Genomic DNA, 25682 nt, shown 5'->3' on the forward strand with positions numbered 1-25682 from the left:
GGCCCCGGTAGATGATCACCTGAAAAGCCTCATGTGGAGTAAAAGAGTTCAGTGGACTATGGTAAGGGGAGTACGGCCTTACTTTAAAGTCTCCTTACATCATCTTGGCCTCGCTGCCCATTGATTTAGTTATGGGCAGCCATAATGATTGTTCCGGCATCAATAGTAATAACTAAATCCTTATGCTTTTCCCTCCTCCTGTATATTTTTGGACAAGTCCTGTGGCCGCCGATCTTTGACTTTTCATTACTGCATCTCATTTCTTGACAAAAATTGCCCGGGCCCTTGATGAAAATTGAGCAGCGTTATTGAATTCCAGGGAAAATCCATTTTGCTGCATATCACAGATTCTTTCTAAATTACATTCTTCCAAGTAAATGTGGCCTTTGTGAGAAATCCTTAATTACGCGGCACAGTCAGGGCGATTGATAAGTGAGTTATAGAAATGTCGCGAGCTGCCAGATTCACCTCACTGCAAAAGCTAAAACACCCCATAAACCTACGTCTGTCTACACATAGCATAGTGGGGTGGAGATCAATCACAGTCAGTGCCCCCATATTATTTCCCATCACAGTCAGTGCCCCCATATTATTTCCAGCCACAGTCAGTGCCCCATATTATTTCCAGCCACAGTCAGTGCCCCCATATTATTTCCAGCCACAGTCAGTGCCCCCCATATTATTTCCAGCCACAGTCAGTGCCCCCATATTATTTCCAGCCAGTCAGTGCCCCCCATATTATTTCCAGCCACAGTCAGTGCCCCCATATTATTTCCCATCACAGTCAGTGCCCCCATATTATTTCCAGTCACAGTCAGTGCCCCCATATTATTTCCAGTCACAGTCAGTGCCCCCATATTATTTCCAGTCACAGTCAGTGCCCCCATATTATTTCCAGCCACAGTCAGTGCCCCCATATTATTTCCAGCCACAGTCAGTGCCCCATATTATTTCCCATCACAGTCAGTGCCCCCATATTATTTCCAGCCACAGTCAGTGCCCCCATATTATTTCCAGCCACAGTCAGTGCCCCCATATTATTTCCAGTCACAGTCAGTGCCCAAATATTATTTCCAGCCACAGTCAGTGCCCCCATATTATTTCCAGCCACAGTCAGTGCCCCCATATTATTTCCCATCACAGTCAGTGCCCCCATATTATTTCCAGTCACAGTCAGTGCCCCCATATTATTTCCAGCCAGTCAGTGCCCCCATATTATTTCCCATCACAGTCAGTGCCCCCATATTATTTCCCATCACAGTCAGTGCCCCCATATTATTTCCAGCCACAGTCAGTGCCCCCATATTATTTCCAGCCAGTCAGTGCCCCCATATTATTTCCAGTCACAGTCAGTGCCCCCAAATTATTTCCAGCCATAGTCTGTGCCCCCATATTATTTCCAGCCAGTCAGTGCCCTCATATTATTTCCAGTCACGGTCAGTGCCCCCATTTTGTTTCCAGCCACAGTCAGTGCCCCCCATATTATTTCCAGCCACAGTCAGTGCCCCCATATTATTTCCCATCACAGTCAGTGCCCCCATATTATTTCCAGCCACAGTCAGCGCCCCCATATTATTTCCAGCCAGTCAGTGCCCCCATATTATTTCCAGTCACAGTCAGTGCCCCCAAATTATTTCCAGCCATAGTCTGTGCCCCCATATTATTTCCAGCCAGTCAGTGCCCTCATATTATTTCCAGCCACAGTCAGTGCCCCCATATTATTTCCCATCACAGTCAGTGTCCCCATATTATTTCCAGCCACAGTCAGCGCCCCCATATTATTTCCAGCCATAGTCTGTGCCCCCATATTATTTCCAGCCAGTCAGTGCCCTCATATTATTTCCAGCCACAGTCAGTGCCCCCATATTATTTCCCATCACAGTCAGTGCCCCCATATTATTTCCAGCCATAGTCTGTGCCCCCCATATTATTTCCAGCCAGTCAGTGCCCAAATATTATTTCCAGCCAGTCAGTGCCCTCATATTATTTCCAGCCACAGTCAGTGCCCCCATATTATTTCCCATCACAGTCAGTGCCCCCATATTATTTCCAGCCACAGTCAGCGCCCCCATATTATTTCCAGCCAGTCAGTGCCCCCATATTATTTCCAGCCACAGTCAGCGCCCCCATATTATTTCCAGCCAGTCAGTGCCCCCATATTATTTCCAGTCACGGTCTGTGCCCCCCATATTATTTCCCATCACAGTCAGTGCCCCCATATTATTTCCAGCCACAGTCAGCGCCCCCATATTATTTCCAGCCAGTCAGTGCCCCCATATTATTTCCAGTCACGGTCTGTGCCCCCCATATTATTTCCCATCACAGTCAGTGCCCCCATATTATTTCCAGCCACAGTCAGCGCCCCCATATTATTTCCAGCCAGTCAGTGCCCCCATATTATTTCCAGCCACAGTCAGTGCCCCCATATTATTTCCAGCCAGTCAGTGCCCTCATATTATTTCCAGTCACGGTCTGTGCCCCCCATATTATTTCCCATCACAGTCAGTGCCCCCATATTATTTCCAGCCACAGTCAGTGCCCCCATATTATTTCCAGCCAGTCAGTGCCCTCATATTATTTCCAGTCACAGTCAGTGCCCCCATATTATTTCCCATCACAGTCAGCGCCCCCATATTATTTCCAGCCAGTCAGTGCCCTCATATTATTTCCAGTCACGGTCTGTGCCCCCATATTATTTCCAGCCAGTCAGTGCCCTCATATTATTTCCAGTCACGGTCTGTGCCCCCATATTATTTCCCATCACAGTCAGCGCCCCCATATTATTTCCAGCCACAGTCAGCGCCCCCATATTATTTCCAGCCAGTCAGTGCCCCCATATTATTTCCAGCCACAGTCAGTGCCCCCATATTATTTCCAGCCACAGTCAGTGCCCCCATATTATTTCCAGCCACAGCTGCCAGTGCCCCCATATTATTTCCAGGCAGTCAGTGCCCCCATATTATTTCCAGCCAGTTATTACCCCCATAATAAGGCCAGGATCACACATGCGAGAAACACGGCCAAGTCTCGCATGTTAATACCCGGCACTGCCGCCGGCACTCGGATTGGAGCGTGTGGCCGCATAGAAATACATGGAGCCGCACGCTCCGCTCCCGAGTGCCGGCGGCAGTGTCGGGTATTAACATGCGAGACTCGGCCGTGTTTCTCGCATGTGTGATCCCAGCCTAATACTATAATAATACTTGCTACAGTCAGTGCCCCCATATTATTAGCGTCCCCATAATTTTGTAAGCCACAGTCATTACCCCAGTAACATTGCCATCCACAATCAGTGCCCCCATCATATTGTAACCCATATTTTGAAAACTTAAAAAATTACTAATTTTATAGGAAAATTGTAATTTGTCTTTGGAGTCCAGAGCTGGAGCAAAACCCAAGGACGCTGCAGCAATTCTCCACCACCCTGATATAGAGTTGGCGGCGGTCCGCAGCATGTATACACATATATACTCAGGGCTTTCAGGGGACTCGGAGTGTGAAAGTCTCTGATATTAGAAGGTAACATTTCATGGAAAGCCAGACCTGCTTTACATTAGACAGATGTTGATGGAAGGTTGGTGCGCTGCCCGCAGCAACTGCTTACATAAGAAGACGCTCCACGTCTCTGCTGCCATCTAAGGAACTGCGCCTGACACTGGCAAAGTTGGAACTTGCATGTTAGGTAAGGTGGAAATATATGTTATTTATAGAAATGAGCGAATCTTTGGAGACAGCTTTGCCAAATTTTTCAAAAAAAATTCAAATTTGTAGCAAATCAATTCACCATGAATCCCAAATACTCCAATTCCCCCTAAAAAGGCGTAAATAACACTCTGAGATCTCACTATTCAGATTCATAACAAATTGGCTGCTGCATTCCCTGCTTCAGCTTTTATACTGGCTGAGAACATAAAACTGTGGGTTATGGATATAATTTAGTAACAAAAAATGTATAATTAATGGTGAAAAGTTGAACTTGATGGACCTAGGTCTTTTTTTCAACCTATGTAACTATATATAATCTATTCGGATTGCAGTTGTCCACCTTTGAGGATGTTTTTGTATTTATTTCCGTAATGAAATGCATGTATTTGGGGTTGAAAATCATCTGCAACACGGAGATCGCCTAGGACTGTATGCAAGCTTTAGTAATGTCAAAGTGACCTCAACATATATGGGTAACCGGATGGCAACCGTTCATCACTGCTGTGCTGTCACACACTATTGGTACAGTGAATTCTGTAATTTAGGGATTTTTCTTGCCATTTGAATGTATGAGCTGTGACGTTTTCTCACCATTCAGATTCATCCCAAACTGGCTGCTGTATTCCCTGTTTCAGCTTTTATACCGGCTATGATAATCTATTCTGATTGGAGTTGTCCACCTTTGTTGAAAATGTATGTATTTATTACGTATTATGTATTTTATGTATTTTTTTTACTTAAATGCATGTATGTGGAGCTAAAAATGTTGCATTTGGGCTTCATAACATTTTTTTTTGCACCAATTGGCTTTTGTAAGTCAATTTGTTTCCTGCATATTCTACTCAATCAAGTGAGAAGAGCTCAGAAAGAGAGGGATAAAAGAGCTAAAAGTCCCCCAGTCAGACCATCATAGCGAGCTCACTGACAGATTCTCAGTTGGCTCGTTCTGCTGCCAGAAACAGACAGGGAAACACAGAGGCTATTTTTATATAGATCTGTAAAAATGATTTTATTTTGCTTCGCCTGCATTATGAAAAAGTCAAGTAAGGTAATTGAAAAACGGTATAAATAAGTAATTTACGCCCCTGCAGCCGCGGTCATGTCGCACCTGTACAAATGCACAGAAAAGAACATCTGGTTCGTAAATTTGTCCTCTCGTATTCTCCAGAGAGCTTCATTTATGTACATTACTTGGGAACAGGATAGAGCAATACGCAGCCCTTACGGGGGGCCGCCAGTAAACTCCCATCAGCTGTCTATCCCCCAATTACTCACCTGAGGTTACCAAACTGGGGACGGAGGGGGAGGGGACGGCCATTAAAATGCAAGATGTCATAGTCACGTGGGCTATAATTGCAATTTACATTTGATGCTCTGATTAATTCAACAGTACGTTCGCTGAATATCAAGAATTAAAAAAAAAAAAAAGTCCCATTACGCCATCCTGCGCTTAGTGTGTCTGGCACTATGAGGTGTGACTGTACTGGGGTAAATTGGAAATGTTTCAAAAAAATTAATTAGTCTGGTTTGGATAATCAGGAGAAAAATAAATATATACATATAAGTAGTTTAGGCTGTTTACAGTATAAAACGCAGGCAAATTTCATGGCAAACTGTAATACTCATCACTACCACTGCGTGGCCACCTTCAGACACATGGTGCATAAACAACTCCTGACAGAGTATCACAATTTTTTTTTTTTTTTTTTTTTTTTTAATAAAAGCTGATCATTTCGGGATAGAGGAAAACAGGAAGGTAGTATATTGTGTTTGCAATATAACATATATATATAATGTCTTTAATCCAGACTCGAGGGGTCCCTTGCAGGGGGCATCCAGGACCATCTTTTTCCTGCGGCTTTAATTAAGACACTCATACATATATATAAGATGAAATTCATCTGAACCTGGCGATCTCAGCAAGGCGTGGTGGATCCTGTGTTATCTACTGTATGTGAGGAGGAGGTGAGCTGTGACATCACCTATTGTGAATGGTGGATACAGTGTTATCTACTGTATATAGAGGTGTTATCAGTCATTGTACAGGAGGAGGAGGTGAGCTGTGATATCACCTATTGTGAATGGTGGATCCTGTGTTATCTACTGTATATAGAGGTGTTATCAGTCATTGTACCGGAGGAGGAGGTGAGCTGTGATATCACCTAATATGAATGGTGGATCCTGTGTTACTTCCTGTATATAGAGGTGTTATCAGTCATTGTACAGGATCGGGAGGAGGTGAGCTGTGACATCTATTGTGAATGGTGGATCCTGTGTTATCTACTGTATATAGAGGTGTTATCAGTCATTGTACAGGAGGAGGAGGTGAGCTGTGACAATCACCTATTGTGAATGGTGGATCCTGTATTATCTACTGTATATAGAGGTGTTACCTTTCATTGTAAGCCTGTCTGTGATGATAATGAGACTGCTGAAATGCCTTCTGTACAGAACAGGATGTGTGAGTCTAATATTAGACTTGGTACCCAATGTGAAAATTGAAGATTTTTCAAATTTTTGTTCATAATAGTAGTGAAAGAAGTCAACAAAAAAATTAGCATAAAAACGTAATGTAATCAATTGGTGATTTGTTTTATTTGAGAGAGAGAGAGAGAAGAATTTTTCGCAGCTTCCGTAACAGCAATTCATGGTTAAAATGCCTCCCGGAGTAAGGCTAAGTGCACACGTAGCAGAAAATTTCTGCTTAAAAACCGGACTCCCTTCCCAGAAACCGCGCATTTTTTTCTGCGCGTTTTCCGCGCGGTTTTTGGCGGATCCGTTTTTTTCTAAAATTGGCGGATTTTGACTGACGACAAAAAACGGAAGCGTGAAACGGGCCTTAGCAGCACATTTTATCTTTGATGGTGTACCTAGGGGGTTTCTATATAACCAAACTATAATCTATATTCTTTTTTTACTTCGCTATTTCTAACCTTTAATTCCAAGTTCCATGAAAAAACGGAACAAAAATATCGCCAGAGGTCCCAGCAAGGGAACAGTTTGTGATCAGCCTATTGTCAAGGGACCCTTTCAACATGGAGCGGGTTATCCAAATTAGTCAACACCTTTGAGAAAATTTCCATTCACGCAGGCGGATCCCTGCCCACAACAATTGGCAATGTAGCAAATCGATCGCCCCTTGTACAAATTGTTTGGCGTATTCTCGGCAGCACTTTCCCGGATTACATGAAGAAATGTGCTGCCGACAAAGATTAAGCGATCATTATTCAGGCCACGTTAAGATGCGATCAGCAGATAAACTAGCATTTTGCTCATTGATCGGCTTATTCCTGCAACATTTACGTGGGACATTGATCAGAAATGATCATCATTCCACATGCAAGAAACTTAAAGAGAATCTGACAGCAGGTTGCCAATTTATAATTTTAGAGCAGCATGATGTAGGGGCAGAAACCCGATTGCAATGATGTGTAACTTACTGATCAGTGTTTTATCAGCAGGAAATTATCACTACAGGACTAGGTGTCTCATGCCTCCTAGTCCAGCCACAACTACAGCACTAATTAGAAGCTGTCAATGTACAGTGTACACAGAAAGTTGCCAATAGGATGTGTGGGAGGGGCTCAAGATTTCGAGCTCAACATTCCGAGAGCTCAACATTCCAAGGGCTCAACATTCTGAGAGCTCAACATTCCAAGGGCTCAACATTCTGAGAGCTCAACATTCTGAGAGCTCAACATTCTGAGAGCTCAATATTCCAAGGGCTCAACATTCAGGGCTCAACATTCCGAGGGCTCAACATTTCGAGGGCTCAACATTTCGAGGGCTCAACATTCCGAGCTCAACATTCCGAGGGATCAACATTCCGAGGGATCAACATTCCGAGGGATCAACATTCCGAGGGATCAACATTCTGAGCTCTGTTAGATCTGCAGCAGAGAAAACTGTGATTGTATCACAACTGCTGTACCCAGTAAACTAAGTGTTACGTCCCTGGAATCAAGATCTCTGTCCCTACATAATGATACTGTCAAGTTACATAGCAAAAACCTGCTGACAGATTCCCTTTAAGTAAAATTTAGCACATCTTATTGAGCGTCCTTTTAAAGGGATTATCTTATACACCACTCTCCTGTGTGCTCCTAATGATTGATAGTTCGGGCCGGCTGCATGGCTGTGTCCTGGCCCGAACCGTCTACTGTCCAAAGGCAGCATCGGAAGTGCACAGGGGCACCAAATGTGTCCGGATCCTGTGCCCCTGTGCTCCTCCGATGCTGCCTTTTGAGCAGCATTTACAAGCTCTATAGGAAAGAGCTTGTATGTGCTGCACAAGAGGCGTGACGCAGCGTAGCAGAGTACAAACAAGCAGAAAACACTAGAATTCTAAATTCTAAAGTTGAAAAACCTACTTAGCTTTTCAAACATAGAAATTTTGCCAATTTAAGAAGTTGAACCCCTTAATAAGGATGTACGAATAGCGAAAATCAGATCCTCTACGGGACCCGATAGGGCAGACTATTATTTCCTGTCTGGCATAGACTCAAGCTCGCTTAAGACGTCAAAAATATACTACATAAAACACTCCCCGGGGAGGATCATTAATTGATTTTCCATTTTAAGAAGAAGCAAGATGTGGAAAGTCCTCCCGAGGAGCAGAACTCCTACAGAGGAGGACGGCGGAGAGGAAGAGCTCGGCGCGGAGACAATGGAATCCGCGGACTTCACCGGAGCCATCTAGGAGAGAACTTCTGTGTTCCACCAAGACATGGCAAAATTTACAGCAAAAGGTGGAGAAGTGTTCTGAGGGGTTTTTTTTTTTAAATTTTGCACAAAAGTATCCTACAAATTGATAATGAACGGTTTCCTATGATTCTTTTTTCCCAGGTTCCTCGATCAATGATAATTCCATTGGGAATAAGATTAAATTCAAAATGTGTCTACCATCATGTGGGTCATGATCTGGCGTTCAACATGGAGATATGGCTTCCCCGCTGGAAGCATAAATGATTCCAAAATCGATCTGGTGGGAAAAAAAAACATTGAAATGGAGACAGCTGACATTTCAATCCTAAAATATATGTGGTTGGTAATCACGATGTAGGAAAGGCTGGTACCTTGAAGATACTGGCCCCCGCCCAATGAGAAATAGATGGCTGAGGTCCACCAACAATTCGCGATCTCAGTCAGTTCAAAAGCCATTGAATGGAGAGGTGGTCAGGTCACACATCAACACTACACTGGAAGAGGGGATCGAGACCCTCACTCTAGTGATCAGTGCTGGATACATCATGTATTTCAAGAGCTACCTCTTTAAAAAGAAATATGTTGTCAGAAGTTTTAAAAAAAAAAAAAATATTGGGTAATTTATATTTTATTTTTCATATTATATTAATTTTTTTGTACTTTTCACATTTGTCACTAGGCCTAACATTAGAATCCTACTTCCTGCTCTGCACACGAACATTAGCAGCAGTAGACTGACTCAGACCCTATTAGTTTGTACAGACGTACTATCTGAGCATGCTTTCGTGTGGGGGAGTAGGTGAGCTGTGACATCACCTATTGTGAATGGTGGATCCTGTGTTATCTACTGTGCATAGAGGTGTTATCAGTCATTGTACAGGAGGAGGAGGTGAGCTGTGACATCACCTATTGTGAATGGTGGATCCTGTGTTATCTACTGTATATAGAGGTGTTATCAGTCATTGTACAAGAGGAGGAGGTGAGCTGTGACATCACTTATTGTGAATGGTGGATCCTGTGTTATCTACTTTATGCAGAGGTATTATCAGTCATTGTACAGGAGGAGGAGGAGGTGAGCTGTGATGTCAGCTATTGTGAATGGTGGATCTTGTATTATCTACTGTATATAGAGGTGTTATCAGTCATTGTACAGGAGGAGGAGGGGAGCTGTGACATCACCTATTGTGAATGGAGGATCCTGTGTTATCTACTGTATGTAGAGGTGTTATCAGTCATTGTACATTGTTTAACCCTTTATGTTTAACCCTTTACACCAACCAATCCAAGATGTCCGTCAGAAGTCGCTGGCCACATACGGAACGGATCTGAGAGGATTAAAGATTTATTGGGTTAAATGTAAGATACAATAGAGAAATCCTATCTACTAAAGGATCTGTGCAGCCAGATCCGCTCCGGCCCTATAAGGAGCGTTATTTGATACGATGGGACGGAGTGACGGAGCGAGCGGGGGATTTTTTTTTTTTTTTCCCGTGTAAGCTGCTGCCATCTTCCAAACTCAAATCGGCCATAATTTATTTCCGTGGTCCTGTACGGTCCCTCTTCCCTATTAGGCAAACAAATACAGATCTCCTCATACGGCAGGCAATGTTGCAAATGGTTTTTCAAAGATTTAATCTCGACCGGACTTATTGCCAAATCAAAAACATACGACATTTGGAATTCATTAAAAAAAAAAAAAAGTTGAGCTTTCAGCTGTAAACTTTACAGACCCCACGGTATCAGTATCGGCTCATCTGCTGTACTGTATGTGTCACTACAACTGCACGGGGGGCACCAACTTCCCTGCCGAACATGAGCCCCACCTTACCCTCTACCCTGTTTTCAAGATCTGGATCCTAAACCACCATTTTTTGGTTGGATCATCTCAACTAAAAACCTCCAAAAGGTATTACCCCTAAAACTGCCCAACACAGCCAGGAGCAGGGCCGGCTCCAGGTTTTTGTAGGACCCGGGCGTAAGACACTTAGTCGGCCCCTTTAACACTTACCATGATTCATGATGCACAAATACTGCAGAGAAATATAGGTATGGCACAAAGATTTCACTGACTTCTTACATTACACGAGTGATATCAATAGCTCAGAAACCGGACAGTATAATCCTCCATACAGTATTATGGGCACCACATAGTCCTCCATACAGTATAATGAGCCAAATATATATTGCTCCGTAAAGAATAATGAGCCCCATATATTGCTCCATAAAGTATAATGAGCCCCATATATTGCTCCATACAGTGTTATGGGCACCACATAGTCCTCCATACAGTATTATGGGTGCCACATAGTCCTTCATACAGTATAATGAGCCACATATATTGCTCCATACAGAATAATGAGCCCCATATAATGTTCCATAGAGAATAATGAGCTCCATATATTTCTCCATACAGTATTATGGGCACCACATAGTCCTACATACAGTATAATGAGCCCCATATATTGCTCCATACAGTATAATAAGCCCCATATATTGCTCCATACAGAATAATGAGCACCATATATTACTGCATACAGTATAATGAACCCCATATATTGCTCCATACAGTATGATGAGCCCCATATATTGCTCCATACAGAATAATGAGCCCCATGTATTGCTCCATACAGAATAATGAGCCCCATATATTGCTCCATACAGAATAATGAGCCCCATATATTGCTCCATACAGAATAATGAGCCCCATATATTGCTCCATACAGTATAATGAGCCCCATATATTGCTCCATATAATATTATGGGCACTACATAGTCCTACATACAGTATAATGAGTCCAATATATTGCTCCATATAGAATAATAAGCCCCATATATTGCTCCATACAAAATAATGAGCCCCATATAGTGGTGCATACAAAATGAGCCCAAATATAATGCTCCAGTATATTATGGGCCCCATATACTGCTCCAAATATAATGGGCCCCATATAATGCTCCATATATGATGCACCCCATATATTGCTCCAAACATGGAAAAAAAATGAAATACTCATCTCGTCCTGCCCTCTGCATTGTGACTGCTCAGGCAGAGGGCACACACTAGTCACATTATCGCACCCTCTGACCTGAGCGTCACAGTCAGGAGATGTGGAAGACGCCGCAGTGGAGGAATGGGGAGAGGCAAGTATTACTAGTATCGGGACCCTGAGCAAGCGGGGGGGATGGGCCCACTCACAGGCACCAGGCCACCATAGCGCACCGGTGTTCCAAACGGCGAATAGGCCCCCCCGCCTGTTCAGGACCACGGCACTTGCCCGGATGCTGATGCCAGCCCTGAACAGGAGTATTATCCTTTAAAATACTAGACAACCGGGAATTGTGAATGGTGGATTTTTTCTATCTATGGTATTTAGAGGTGTTATCAATCAGTCATTATACAGGAAGGGGAGGAGGGGAGCTGTGACATCACCTATTGTGAATGGTGGATCCTGTGTTATTTACTGTATATAGAGGTGTTATCAGTCACTGTACAGGAGGAGGAAGGGAGCTGTGACATCACCTATTGTGAATGGTGGATCCTGTGATATCTACTGTATATAGAGTTGCTGGTATTATTTGTGCACTGTCTGGTGACATTCTTTGTCTCTCTTAATTAGGAACTGTTTTGTCGCCTTAGACAATGTGGCACTGACATTTAGGCGCCATATTGTTTAGCTTTGGTATTTAATAACTCTATGATATGGTGATATGTGCACATTATATGGACATGTTATTTGTGCACTATATGGAACAACCTATGAAGGCGAGATACTAACAGATGATTCCACACCGATCAGATCAGATTTTATTACTTTGTGCAGGGGAATGTTTTAGCCTTCGTGTTCCTTTATCTCTCCGAAAACAGATGAGAATCAAACCGCTGATATTTTGTGAGATCTGAACCTTCTGTCGTCTCCTTTCTTAATACATAAAAGCACAATTCTGTTATAAAATATTAAAAGGACATAAAACTTAAAATCTGTTCTATCCTCCATTTCCTAAACTGAGTACAGGGGAACCAGATCGCCGCCCAGATCCTGCGCGCGGAGAACGTGTTTCCTGCTCTCACGGAGATTACTTCAACGGCTGATTAAATCAAGGGAGTTCCCCGTAAGAAGTGAGAATTAGTACGGTAAACTGGTGTTAATGTCCCGGCAGTGAAAGCGCAGAACAATGAAAGCCAAACGCTTGTAAAGCGCCACTCCGCCTAGAGCCGAGCGGCTGCACATCGCAGGGACATGTTTAGGAGCTGACCCTATAGGCCGCCTGCACTTGTACGGCTCCCGATGTGCAGTTGCTTCGTGTATACAGCTCCAATGCAGATTTATGTGTCTCAATGGTTACAGACTACAAGCAGCGCTGAGTGGTCTGCTCAGTGTGCGCCTCCGTCATCGGGGAAGGGTTCAGGTCGTCTCTCCCAGAATGTACAGAAGGGATCATGGTGAAAGGTCCAACAGAAACTGGGAGATATGGAAAGAGGGGACAACATCATAGTAGATAGACAATAGATAAAGAGATAGATAAGAGATAGATAAGAGATAGACAAGAGATAGTGTAGGACAGCGCTTACTGCATGTGTTGAAGGCACACAGGAACGTTTTCTCCATAAAACAGTCTATTTGGGTTTATTTTACTCAGCATAAACCGCCATGTTACACATCGCACACATAGTCCATAGCACTTCCTAGTACACGGCTTAACTCGCAGTCCCTAAACACGCCGGACTTCTTTGTCCAGTTACTGTGGGCGACCACACACCAAACAGTTCCTTAATGTCCACGGAACACAACAGGCACCAACATACGACATTAAGTTGCAGTCTCTAAACATGCTGGACCTTACTCCATCCAGTTACCATGGGTGACCGCACAGTTCATTAACATCCATGGAACACAACAAACACCAACAGTCTGTTCCAGCGGCAGATGCTGGTCTGCCCATAACCCCTTTTGTGGAGTTACCTTACAGGAGCTCCTGCTCCACATGCTGACTCCTTGTCAGTCCTCCCTCCTGGGGAAATTGCCTTACTGGGATCACCGTCCTTGCGGCCAGGGCACTCCCGACAGTTCCAGACCCTCAGAAGGTCCGTAGCTTCCCCAACACAGTGCCGTCACAGACTCTGCACACACAGTCTCACCCTGTGCTCTTCAGGAATCCAGTCCTCTCGTGGGACCTTCCAACATGGCAACCATCCAGCTCCATGGCCTCTCCATGTGCTATTCAGGAATCTGGTCCTACTCCCAGGACCTTCCAACACACAGGTCCTCCAGGTATGCGGCCTCTCCGTGTGCTATTCAGGAAGTCCATCCACTCATAAGACCTTCCAACACACAGGTCCACGGCCTCTCCATGTGCTATTTAGGACTTCCGTCCACTCATAGGACCGCCCAAAACACAGGCCTTCAGGTCCATGGCCTCTCCATGTGCTATTCAGGAATCCGGTCCTACTCCCAGGACCTTCCAACACACAGGCCATCCAGGACCTTACACCCCGAACCATGTGACCCAAACCACAGTCACATTTTGTAGCTGAAACCACCCCCATAGGTGGGAGGTGTGTGTGTTTAGCCAGTCCCGCCCAGCTCTCTGGCTAACCCTGTAAGCCTCCCTTCATAAACAAAAATAAAGCTCGTAGAACTACAAGTCTCAGAGCAACATTACTGGCTTACAGCGCTGAGGACCCTCCTCCTCTCCGACACATACCGGTCATTGTCTCACAATAGATAATAATAATAGATAGATAATAATAATAAATAATAATAGATAGATAATAGAGAGATAGATAGATAATAGATAGATAACAGATAATAGATAATACATAGATAATAGTAGACGATAGGAAAGATAATGTAAACAGATATGTAAATAAATTATAAGAATCACTAGCTTTTATACTGATAATAATAATACAATGTAATACATTTTTCTTGTAGTTTTTTCGCTCTATATTGTTTGTAGTGTTATGTAAATGAATTGGTGAAATAACAGATTGAGAACATAAACCTGAATCTCAGGAGCAGGGAGGGCTGGGAGCGGAGGGCTGGGAGGATGACTACTTTGTGGCTCGTCCTGGAATGTGGACACCGGGGTGAATAATATCTCCAGTATTTAATGAATGGAGCTCGGACTCGGTCCTTATATGGAAGAGATTTCTAGTAACCAAGTTGCAAATAAACATTGGAATTTGTCGGAGCTCTTTTCTCTTTCCAAAGCTTCACACTTAAAGAAAAACAATTCTGATTAATTTGCTTTTATGTTAATCAATGGACACACATTCTGGATTACTAAACATGGAGATATGGTAACAGAATTATTATTACTTTCAGATTTTTTTTTTTTTTTTAAAAAACCTTACTATTTACTAGGACTACAACATATATTATCACAGCACGAGGGTGATTTTATTGTTTCTTTGTATTGTCACACTTACCGACATTTTAATCCAAAATTGGGTCGAATTTTACTCTCCAACCATTTCAAATATTAAAAATTAGCAAAAATCCCTCTTATTATGCAATCTGGTGTGCAAAACAATAGATATAGTGGCTAAAGATATGTCAAATGGCCAGGGACATGAACATATATATATACACGGTTGTGTGAAAAAGTGTTTGCCCCCTTCCTGGCTTCCTATTCTTTTGCATGTTTGTCACACTTAACTGTTTCAGATCATCAAACACATTTAAATATTAGACAAAGAGAACACAAGTAAGTACAATAAGGTCAGGTCTTTGACTAGGCCACTTCAAAGTCTTAATTTTGTTTTTCTTAAGCCATTCAGAGGTGGGGCTTGCTGCTGTGTTTTGGATCATTGTCTTGCTGCACAACCCAAGTGCACTTCAACTTGAGGTCACAAACAGATTGCCGGACATTCTCCTTCAGGATTATTCGGTAGACAGCAAAATTCACGGTTCCATTTTCCACAGCAAGTCCTGATGCAGAAAAACAGCCCCGGACCATAACACTACCACCACCATATTTTACTGTTGGTATGATGTTCCTTTTCTGAAATAATGTGTTACTTCTATTTCAGATGTAATGGGACATATACCTTCCAAAGAGTATTCTCCCAAAAGTCTTGGGGATCATCAAGATGTTTTCTGGCAAAACTAAGACAAGCCTTTATGATCTTATTGCTCAGCAGTGGTTTTCGTCTTGGAACTCTGCCATGCAAGCCACATTTGCCCAGTCTCTTTCTTATGGTGGAGTCATGAAGAACACTGATCTTAACTAAGGCAAGTGAGGCCTCCAGTTCTTTTGGCTACTGCTGTGGGGTCTTTTGTGACCTTTTGCATGAATTGTTGCTGCGCTCTTAGACTAATTTTGATCAGTCGGCCACTCCTGGGAAGGTTCACCTCTTTTCCATGTTTTCTCATTTTAATGGCTCTCACTGTGGTTTGCTGGAGTCCCAAAGCTTTAGAAATGGCTTTATAACATGTTCAAGACTGATAGATCTCAATTACTTTGTTTCTCATTTGGTCCAGAATTTCTTTGGATCGCGGCATGATGTTTAGGTTTTGAGGAACTTTTGGTCTGCTTCACTTTGTCAGGCAGGTCCTATTTAAGTTATTTCTTGATTGAGAACAGGTATGGCACTAATCAGGCCTTTGTGTGACTAGTGAATTTATGTTTTAAGGGGGGACATTCACTTTTTCACACAGGGCCCTGTAGGTTTGGATTTCTTTTCCCCCTAATAATAAAGATCTGCATTTTGTGCATACTTGTGTTATCTTTGTATATTATTTAAATTTGTTTGGTGAAATATTTAAGTGTGACAAACATGCAAAAGATTAGGAAATCAAGAAGGGGGTAAACACTTTCACAAAACTGGATAAATATGTACATTATTTTTTTCCTTAGTTCATACTAGATGTTCTCATATAGAATACAATAAATGACATTTAGTAAGCTTGCAGTGGAGCGCAAAGAAGAGAAGGGCCCCATTATGGTACCCCAGAGATCCCATTATGGTACCAAACTTTGAAATTCCAGACAGAAGGGTCTGGTGTGCAATTTTCCCCATTGTTTGCAAAACAGTACATTCTATGGATATATCCATGAACATGTACATATATACATATTAACATGTAAATTATATTTTTCTTTTCCAGTCTATACTAGATGCTATCACATAGATTACAAACACTATATGAAATTTGGTAAGCATGCAGTGGAGTACAAAGATGATATTGACCTTAATGGGGACCCCATTATGGAACCAGATTTTGCCATCCCAGATCGAAGGATCTGGTGTGCAATTTTCTACCTGATTTCAAGACAGTATATGGTTGCCATTGATATATCCTAATATATACAGTATATATTATCAAAAAGAATACACACAGTATGTGAAGTTTAGTAAGCATGAAGTCGATTAGAAAGAAGAGATGGGCCCTAACGGGGATCCCATTACGGTACCAAATTTTGTCATTCCAATGCTGGGCCCCTTTTCCAAAAGGACTCAAGCCACATGACCTGCCTGCATACATACAACTCTAACATGAAATAAGTACAGATAAAGACAGATAAAAGCTACAAACTCCCCATCAGGCCATCCTGGCGAGCTGACTGACATATTTTCAGTTAGCTCATTCTGCAGTCAGCAACAAACAATGCATCACTCAGACTATAGAAGGCAAATAGTGATCAATTTTTAGTGAAACCCAATTGCAAAAATTAATTTTAACATGCAAGTAAAAAAAAAAAAAAATATCCCTGAAGGTGGTCTACCCCTTTAAGACATGAAAGCAGCACAGGCTTTTCTGTTTTTTCTCAATTATTAAAATCTTCCACAATGATATCCACATCTCATATCACTTAGATTGGGACAAATACTCAGATCATACAGCCCCGACCTATTCAGCTGCAGCTTTTACATGTGTCGCCTATTAAATTATTTTGGCCCAATATATCTTATAAACAAGTACTATAATATGATTATTGTGGCGCACAGTTTATCCTGCGAAATCAAGGCATAAGGTCTGTGAAGATATTATGTTAATATTAGTTTTTGTCACATTTAAGACCAGTAAATCTGCCTTATAATAATAATAAGGGGCCACTAAGCTCCCAAACAAGAACCTGGTATAATAACAGGAACGTAATCCTCCGCTCATCCCTATAATACAGGACTTCATCATGAGCCGTCAGCATTCCACCATGTTCCTCAAGCATCTGGAATACCCTTAGGCCAGTAACATTCCTTAAATATTTTAGGAATGGGCCCGATTGGCTCCAACCCCCTCAATCTCGTCTACATATTAACCAGGGGATCTTCCACCTTTGACCTAAACAGTTCCAAAAAATTCCGCAAGAAATGTATGAAGGCATGGACAATTCTCCCTCAGGGTAGAATATAATTTCTCATATAGTTAGGCTATGTTCACATTGCGTTTATTCCCTTTTGTTCATGTCATTATCCTCTTTTTTTACTGCACCCAAAATCATCCGAGGCTTATTTGCTATGACTTCATATTATATGTAGAGGTGTAGAAAGCAATATTTACTTTTTTTTATTAAAGGCATTTTCCCTGAATCATCTCTTGCCCACTGGAAGCTCCCCAATTTAGACCCTGCCTATTACAAATACATGAGTCCAATGAATTGACATTTTGTACCTGTTCTAAACGCCGCTGTTCTCCTGAATCCGGCGATGTTTTTCTTTTTTTTTTGCGTCTCTCCGTTCCTGAGATATGGCCTCCTCTTTCCGGTAACTAAATCTACTCTTTTAGCCAAGTAGGCATGGTCCTCAACACTTTCCTGTGGGCGGTATTTTATAGAACACTCCCAGTTGGCTAACAAAATGAGATTTATATACAGGAAAAAAGGGGCCATATCTCAGGAACGGAGAGGCGCAGAAACGAAAAAAAAACATCGCCGGATTCAGGAGAACAGCGGCATTTACACCAGGTAAACAAAACTACACATTTGTGGCAAGTGATAGGTCTTCTTTAAAGTCTATCTCCGTTTGTTTCTTGGACTTGATGAAGTAGAATAGTTGATGCTCGTCTGCAGTTCTATTCAAATGGGGGATATGAGACCACTAGTTTTTACCCCCAGCAGTGAGTTTCCCAATGATCAGATTTCTATCATCCTGCAAATTGGTAATGTGATGATTATTGAAAAAAAAAAAACCTTTAAGAATGAAGCCTATGGGCTTATATAGTAGAATTTGTCAGAGCCTTCCATTGAATCGGTAAATCCTCCAATGAAAGACTCAAATTTTATGTAAACAGATCTTCACTGTTAAAATTCTTTAACATCAGGCTTAGGTATTCACTAGGCCTAGTGATGTTACATCCATAGTGACTTAATGTCACATCATCCTGTCCGCCAGTAGCAAACCCTGTAAACAAATACCTCCCACAAAAGACCCCATTTGCTAGAACAGACCCCTGAGGAGCACCCTAAACTAAAGACACCCTAAAGGAATACAGATCCTAACCAGCCACTTAAAACACAGACCCCTGATCAGACCATCTACACAAATACAGACCCAAGACCAGAACCTCTAAGCAACCACAGATCCTAGACTAGACACCTACACAAATACAGACCCAAGACCAGAACCTCTAAGCAACCACAGATCCTAGACTAGACACAAATACAGACCCAAGACCAGAACCTCTAAGCAACCACAGATCCTAGACTAGACACAAATACAGACCCAAGACCAGAACCTCTAAGCAACCACGGATCCTAGACTAGACCCCTACACAAATACAGACCCAAGACCAGAACCTCTAAGCAACCACAGATCCTAGACTAGACACAAATACAGACCCAAGACCAGAACCTCTAAGCAACCACAGATCCTAGACTAGACACAAATACAGACCCAAGACCAGAACCTCTAAGCAACCACAGATCCTAGACTAGACACAAATACAGACCCAAGACCAGAACCTCTAAGCAACCACGGATCCTAGACTAGACCCCTACACAAATACAGACCCAAGACCAGAACCTCTAAGCAACCACAGATCCTAGACTACACACAAATACAGACCCAAGACCAGAACCTCTAAGCAACCACAGATCCTAGACTAGACACAAATACAGACCCAAGACCAGAACCTCTAAGCAACCACATATCCTAGACTAGACCCATAAGCAAATACAGACCCAAGACCACACCTGTGAAGAAATATAGACCACAGATCAGCACCTTAAACTAATACCGACCAGACCAGATCCATAAACAAATGTAGACCCATGTCTGACCCCCACAAACAAATAGACCCCTGAACTGACACAAACCCCAGATCAGACCATCTAAGCTAATACAGACACCAGACAAGACCTGTTGATCTAATAGAGACCACAGAACAGACCACCTACACCAACTTAGACCCTAGACTAGATTCTCTAAACGAAGACAGACCACAAACCAAACCATATATCAAACAACATTTATCACAGGCTCCTGAGATGTTTTCTGTTCGTTTTCCCCTAAATTTAACCCACCCCTTTGTCCATTTCTTGGCAACCATTATGACAGGTTATCCAACTTCTTCAAGCTCCTAAATGATAAAGATTTTGTTACAACTTCCGTAAAAGCAGTGACGACAGGCATATTGTTTGCGGGAAAGGTGAATGTGGCAACCAAAATGGCCGATGTGTCAGTTCCTATTGCACTCTCTAGTAAGGGACGACTCTAGGGGGAAATAAGAATTTGAAGTCTATAATAACACAGTAATATGTCATAATTATTGGTGGACTCAGACTGCACACAAGTTGGCCAGTATTGAAATTATTCTTAATTATCGGCCTCATTATTTTAAAGGACAGTTGTGTTCTGGGCAGATGTAGCTGGTATCAGCGCCAGTACAGAAAGACGACAGCGAGAAACAAATTAATTCTGTAATATCAAACGCTGCCTTGTAATAGCTCTGCCAGCTTGAGCTTGGCATAAGAAATAGCACTTGTAACCACAAGATACAGCTGTATGAATCTGGCATAAAGCACAGGGGTGCAGAGGTAACACAGGGTGCAGAGGTAACACAGGGTGCAGAAGTAGCACAGGGTGCAGAAGTAGCACAGGGTACAGAAGTAGCACAGGGTACAGAAGTAGCACAGGGTACAGAAGTAGCACAGGGTACAGAAGTAGCACAGGGTACAGAAGTAACACAGGGTACAGAAGTAACACAGGGTGCAGAAGTAGCACAGGGTGCAGAAGTAGCACAGGGTACAGAAGTAGCACAGGGTACAGAGGTAGCACAGGGTGCAGAAGTAGCACAGGGTACAGAAGTAGCACAGGGTACAGAGGTAACACAGGGTACAGAGGTAACACAGGGTGCAGAGGTAACACAGGGTGCAGAGGTAACACGGGATACAGAAGTAGCACAAGGTGCAGAGGTAACACAGGGTGCAGAGGTAACACAAGGTGCAGAGATAACACAGGGTGCAGAAGTAGCACAGGGTGCAGAAGTAGCACAGGGTGCAGAAGTAGCACAGGGTGCAGAGGTAACACAGGGTGCAGAGGTAACACAGGGTGCAGAGGTAACACGGGATACAGAAGTAGCACAAGGTGCAGAGGTAACACAGGGTGCAGAGGTAACACAAGGTGCAGAGATAACACAGGGTGCAGAAGTAGCACAGGGTGCAGAAGTAGCACAGGGTGCAGAAGTAGCACAGGGTGCAGAGGTAACACGGGATACAGAAGTAGCACAAGGTGCAGAGGTAACACAGGGTGCAGAGGTAACACGGGATACAGAAGTAGCACAAGGTGCAGAGGTAACACATGGTGCAGATGTAACACAGGGTGTATAGGTAACACAGGGTGCAGAGGTAGTATAGGGTACATAGGTAACAGAGTGCAAAGGTAGCACAGGCTACAAAGCTAACAGGGTGCAGAGGTAGTATAGGGTACAGAGGTAACAAAATGCAGAGTTAGCCCAGGGTGAAGAGGTAACAAGGTGCAGAGATACTACAGGAAAAGGATGAAGCACACAGTGCAAAGGTAGTGTAGGGTACAGAGGTAACACAGGGTGCAGTGGTAACGCAGAAAGCAGATGAAGCACAGGGTTCAGAGGTAGTATAGTGTGTAAAGGTAGCACAGAGTGCAGAGGTAACATACTGTAAAGTTAAAACATGCTGCAGGGTGCAGAGATAACACTGAAGGCCTTGATCTATAAAAATACACCATAATAAAGAGTGCAGGGTAATTGGAAGGGGGCCCTGCTACATAATTTGCACTGGGCCCAGGATACCTCTGAACACTGTCCTTTATCACACTGTGCCCCAAACCATGCTTGTTACCACCACATTGTTAACAACATTGTGTTGGCAATTTAGGGTCACTTTCGTTTTGCTCATTCATGCCACCCAAAATCCATCCTCAAATCACCCAATAATACATGCACTTATTGCCCTCATTTGCAGCCTGGGACACCACAAATTTTCTGAGACTGTTTCTGAAAAATTGCGACAGTTCCAGCAAATTCGCGAAAGTGGACATGTACGGCGATATGAAAAGAAATCTTGTGGCCCTGTCATTACAGACCCAGGTGTTATTTAAGGTTTTTGGACCTGATGGTGAATCTGTAATAGGGCCTTCCCGGTTTTTGAGTGTTTTTTTGATAACGCAGTTCTCAGGGATGTTCCTCAGGGGCATAGGCAGGCATGGGGCACACAGGACTTTTGTTTTGGGTTCTGGTTGAGAAAAGGGGCTCCAACAAGACAATACCTTTGCCTGGGCCCCAGGGTATTTTGATACATTTTGAGAACTTTACATTAAACCCATTGCCCCTGGCTTTTTCTATTCCGATGACCCTCTGGACAATTTTTCACTTCTTTGTTGGCTAACAGTGCAGTTCCTCTGGGGAGGGGAGGCCTTCACAAGTTCTTGCCACCCAATAGCAATGGGGGAAATCACCCAATACCTCCCTTAAAGAACTCCAGAGCAGCTCCATTGTCCATCGCTATGGTAGATACACCCAATGGCAGACATCTTTTTACGGCAGGAGTAACTACAGTTCCTGCAACCCTTAAAGGGAATCTGTCACCAGAGATTTGCAGGCTATGTAAATGCCCTGCGTCTGGTCCGATGGGTGGTGTTTCCTCTTCTTTTCTCCACCCCATCCGTGGCTGACGTCCGCGATATTTTCAGGAATTAGAGTAGTTCTTCCTCCATATTTCGCCCGTGCGCAAAGCAATCTTGCCTCGCGCACGCGCAGTATGCTTTGCCCAGGTAAAGCCGAAAATCATTACTGCGCATGCGCCGGTACACTTTGTCCCGGAAGTATTTCGCTGTGTTCCGGGACATAATGTACCGGCACATGCGCAGTAATGATTTTCGGCTTTGCCCGTAGTTGGGCAAAGCATACTGCGCGTGCGCGAGGCAAGATTGCTTTGCGCACGGGTGAAATATGGAGGAGAACTAGTCTAATTCCTGAAAATATCGCAGACGTCGGCCACGGATGGGGTGGAGAAAAGAAGAGGAAACACCGCCCATCGGACCCGGACACAGGGCATTTACATAGCCCGCAAATTTCCGGTGACAGATTCCCTTTAAAGCTCCACCGATGGTCCTAGGATTGGGCGGAGGGTCTCATGAAATATTACTGTGACCTGTCAGAGGAAAAGCAACTTCTGATTTAGGGTTCAGGGGAGGGGTCACCTTTTTAAATTTGGGTTTTGGGAGTGAATCTTGTGGGTCTTAAAGGGCAACCAACACAGGTCTTTAATGGCGTTGTTCTTCTAAAGGGACCTTTTGGGCCTCCCCTAAGCACGGGCCTATGGTACAACTTTAATCCCTGGACCCACTATAGTAACGCCCCCCGAGGGTGATAATTAATATTTCAAAATTTTCTTAAAACTAAATAGTGAGTCCCCAAATAATGAACCGCAGCTGCAGAAAAAGAGGTGTGGGTCTTTACATATATCTCATCCAAAAGCATGGGGACAAACCCGTAGGGACTTATCTCGGCATCCTGTGGATACAGTCCACACACGTAAACGACAACTCCCACCATTTCAGCTGCGGAGATCTAGCAATTTAGAAAATCGGTGATTTCACACGTTGCCGGAGATCTTCTTTAAGAAATTCTGATTTTGGTTAAAAAAAACAAACTGATCATGAATCGAAAAAGATCATTTGCTATTTATAAGAATTTTTTTTAAAAAAAAAAAAAGGTTGATTTCCCTTTAAGGCATAAACAGTATATAAATAGGAGAATAGTAAAAAAAAAACGAATTTGTAAAAACTTTATCGACATCAAACGAAAGGTACGCTAAGAATCCAGACAAAGGTTATCGGATTTATCTGCGTTGTTTCTAAACAGGATTGTCTGCTTTTAAAAGTGTTTTTTTTGGGAGAAATTCCTGCCCACAAATACTATCTCAATCCACCATCGAGTCGGCCAGAAGTGTCTCAGCATGTCTTCTGCGCTCTTGTTTCCTTTATTCCTGGAATAACTGCATGACATAAGGATGGCGAATGGCGATGTTCCTCTATTAGGACCCACCCAATTACGCGGTTTTATATTAACAAGGCAAACCGTCCTATTAAAAACGTGCCGATGTAGCAGAGCCGAGATTGTTGTGAACCCCTGGTTTGTCATTTACGGATTATTAATGCATTCTATTGTTCTCTGTTATCAGCTATTTCCAGGCTGACTGCATTATTCATCAACGGGATGAGTGACAGGAAGTCCAGCACCGGCCCTGCCTTCCTGTTATCCAAGTTTTGGGAACCTCTGGAAATATTCACCTATTGCTGCTGTATTTTAATAAACTGATTCATTATAAGGTGTAGTGTTCAGTGCATCATTTTAGAGAACTCAAAAGGGGGGGGGGTGTTCATATTTGTGAATTATTCCTGCAGGATTAAGTGCTTCGGAGCTGAAATCCATGCACAATGTATCTATTGGCTGGTTGGACAGATTGGAGACCCTGTGATGTCAAACATACATGGATTTTTCCTGCAGCATTAAGTGCTCCAGAGCTGAAATCCATGCACAATGTATCTATTGGCTGGTTGGACAGATTGGAGACCCTGTGATGTCAAACATACATGGATTTTTCCTGCAGCATTAAGTGCTCCGGAGCTGAAATCAATGCATGATGTATCTATTGGCTGGTTGGACAGATTGGAGCCCCTGTGATGTCAGACATACATGGATTTCTCCTGCAGCATTAAGTGCTCCGGAGCTGAAATCAATGCATGATGTATCTATTGGCTGGTTGGACAGATTGGAGCCCCTGTGATGTCAGACATACATGGATTTCTCCTGCAGCATTAAGTGCACCTAATAAAATCAATAGATATTTAATAAGAAGCCAGCAGTACTCCAGAGCTGAAATCCTTGAACAATGTAGCCATTTGTTAGGTGGCAAGTTTGTACACCCTGTGATCACAAACATATACACTTAACTTTTCTGCAGCATTAAGTGCACCCATCGAAATCAAAGGGGTATTTATTATGCAGATAGTAGTACTCCAGAGCTGAAATCCTTGCACAATGTATTCGTTGGATGGACAGATTGGACCCCTTGTGATCAAAAACATACACATTTATTTTTTCTTTCAGCATTAAGCGCACCAAATCCTCCAGAGCTGAAATCCTTGCACAATGTAACTATTCTTTGGGTGGACAGTTTGGACCCCTGTGATGTCCAAGACAAGATGCATATTTTTCCCGCAGCATTTTAAATAATTGGGTATTTAATAAAAACACCAGCAGTACCCCAGAGCTGAAATCCTTGCACAATGTAACTATTCTTTGGGTGGACATATTAGACCCCTGTGGTGTCAAACATACGAATGTATTTTTCTTGCAGCATTAAGTGCATTTGAAATTGATGAGTATTTAATAAGCAGCCAATAGTACTTCAGAGCTGAAATCCTTGCAAGATTTAGCTGTTGCTTAAGTGGACAGATAGGAATCTCGGTGATCACAAACATATACAATTATTTTTCCTCCAGCATTAAGTGCACCCAATGGGAATTTAATACGCAGCCAACAGTGCTCCAGAGCTGAAATCCTTGCACAATGTAGCTATTCATTGGGTGAACAGATTGGACCGCCTGTGATATCACAAACATACACGTGTATTTTTCCTGCAGCATTAACTGCAATAAGCAGCCCACAGTACTCCAGAGCTGAAATCCTTGCACAATATAGCTATTGCCTGGGTCGACAGATTAGACTCCCTGTGATCATAAACATACACGATTATTTTTCCTGTAGCTGTGCACGCAATGGGAATATAATAAGCAGCCAGCAGTGCTCCAGAGCTGAAATCCTTGCAAAATGCAACTGTTTCATTGC

At 43.0% G+C, this 25682-nt stretch overlaps 1 protein-coding gene and 1 long non-coding RNA gene across 4 annotated transcripts in view; one reads left to right on the forward strand and one right to left on the reverse strand.

Moving 5' to 3' along the window:
* The window catches only part of CALD1 (caldesmon 1), a 153677-nt gene that overhangs the window by 126900 nt on the left and 1095 nt on the right, over positions 1-25682 (reverse strand). The window lies entirely within an intron of this gene.
* On the forward strand, positions 11583-24159 carry LOC141083476 (uncharacterized). Its single transcript, XR_012230728.1, has 2 exons — positions 11583-12526; positions 24013-24159. It is a non-coding gene; the product is annotated as an uncharacterized lncRNA (long non-coding RNA).

The sequence above is a fragment of the Dendrobates tinctorius genome, unplaced genomic scaffold, assembly GCF_039654945.1.
Source record: "Dendrobates tinctorius isolate UK_male_01 unplaced genomic scaffold, ASM3965494v1 ptg000020l, whole genome shotgun sequence".
NCBI classification, from domain to species: Eukaryota; Metazoa; Chordata; class Amphibia; order Anura; family Dendrobatidae; genus Dendrobates; species Dendrobates tinctorius.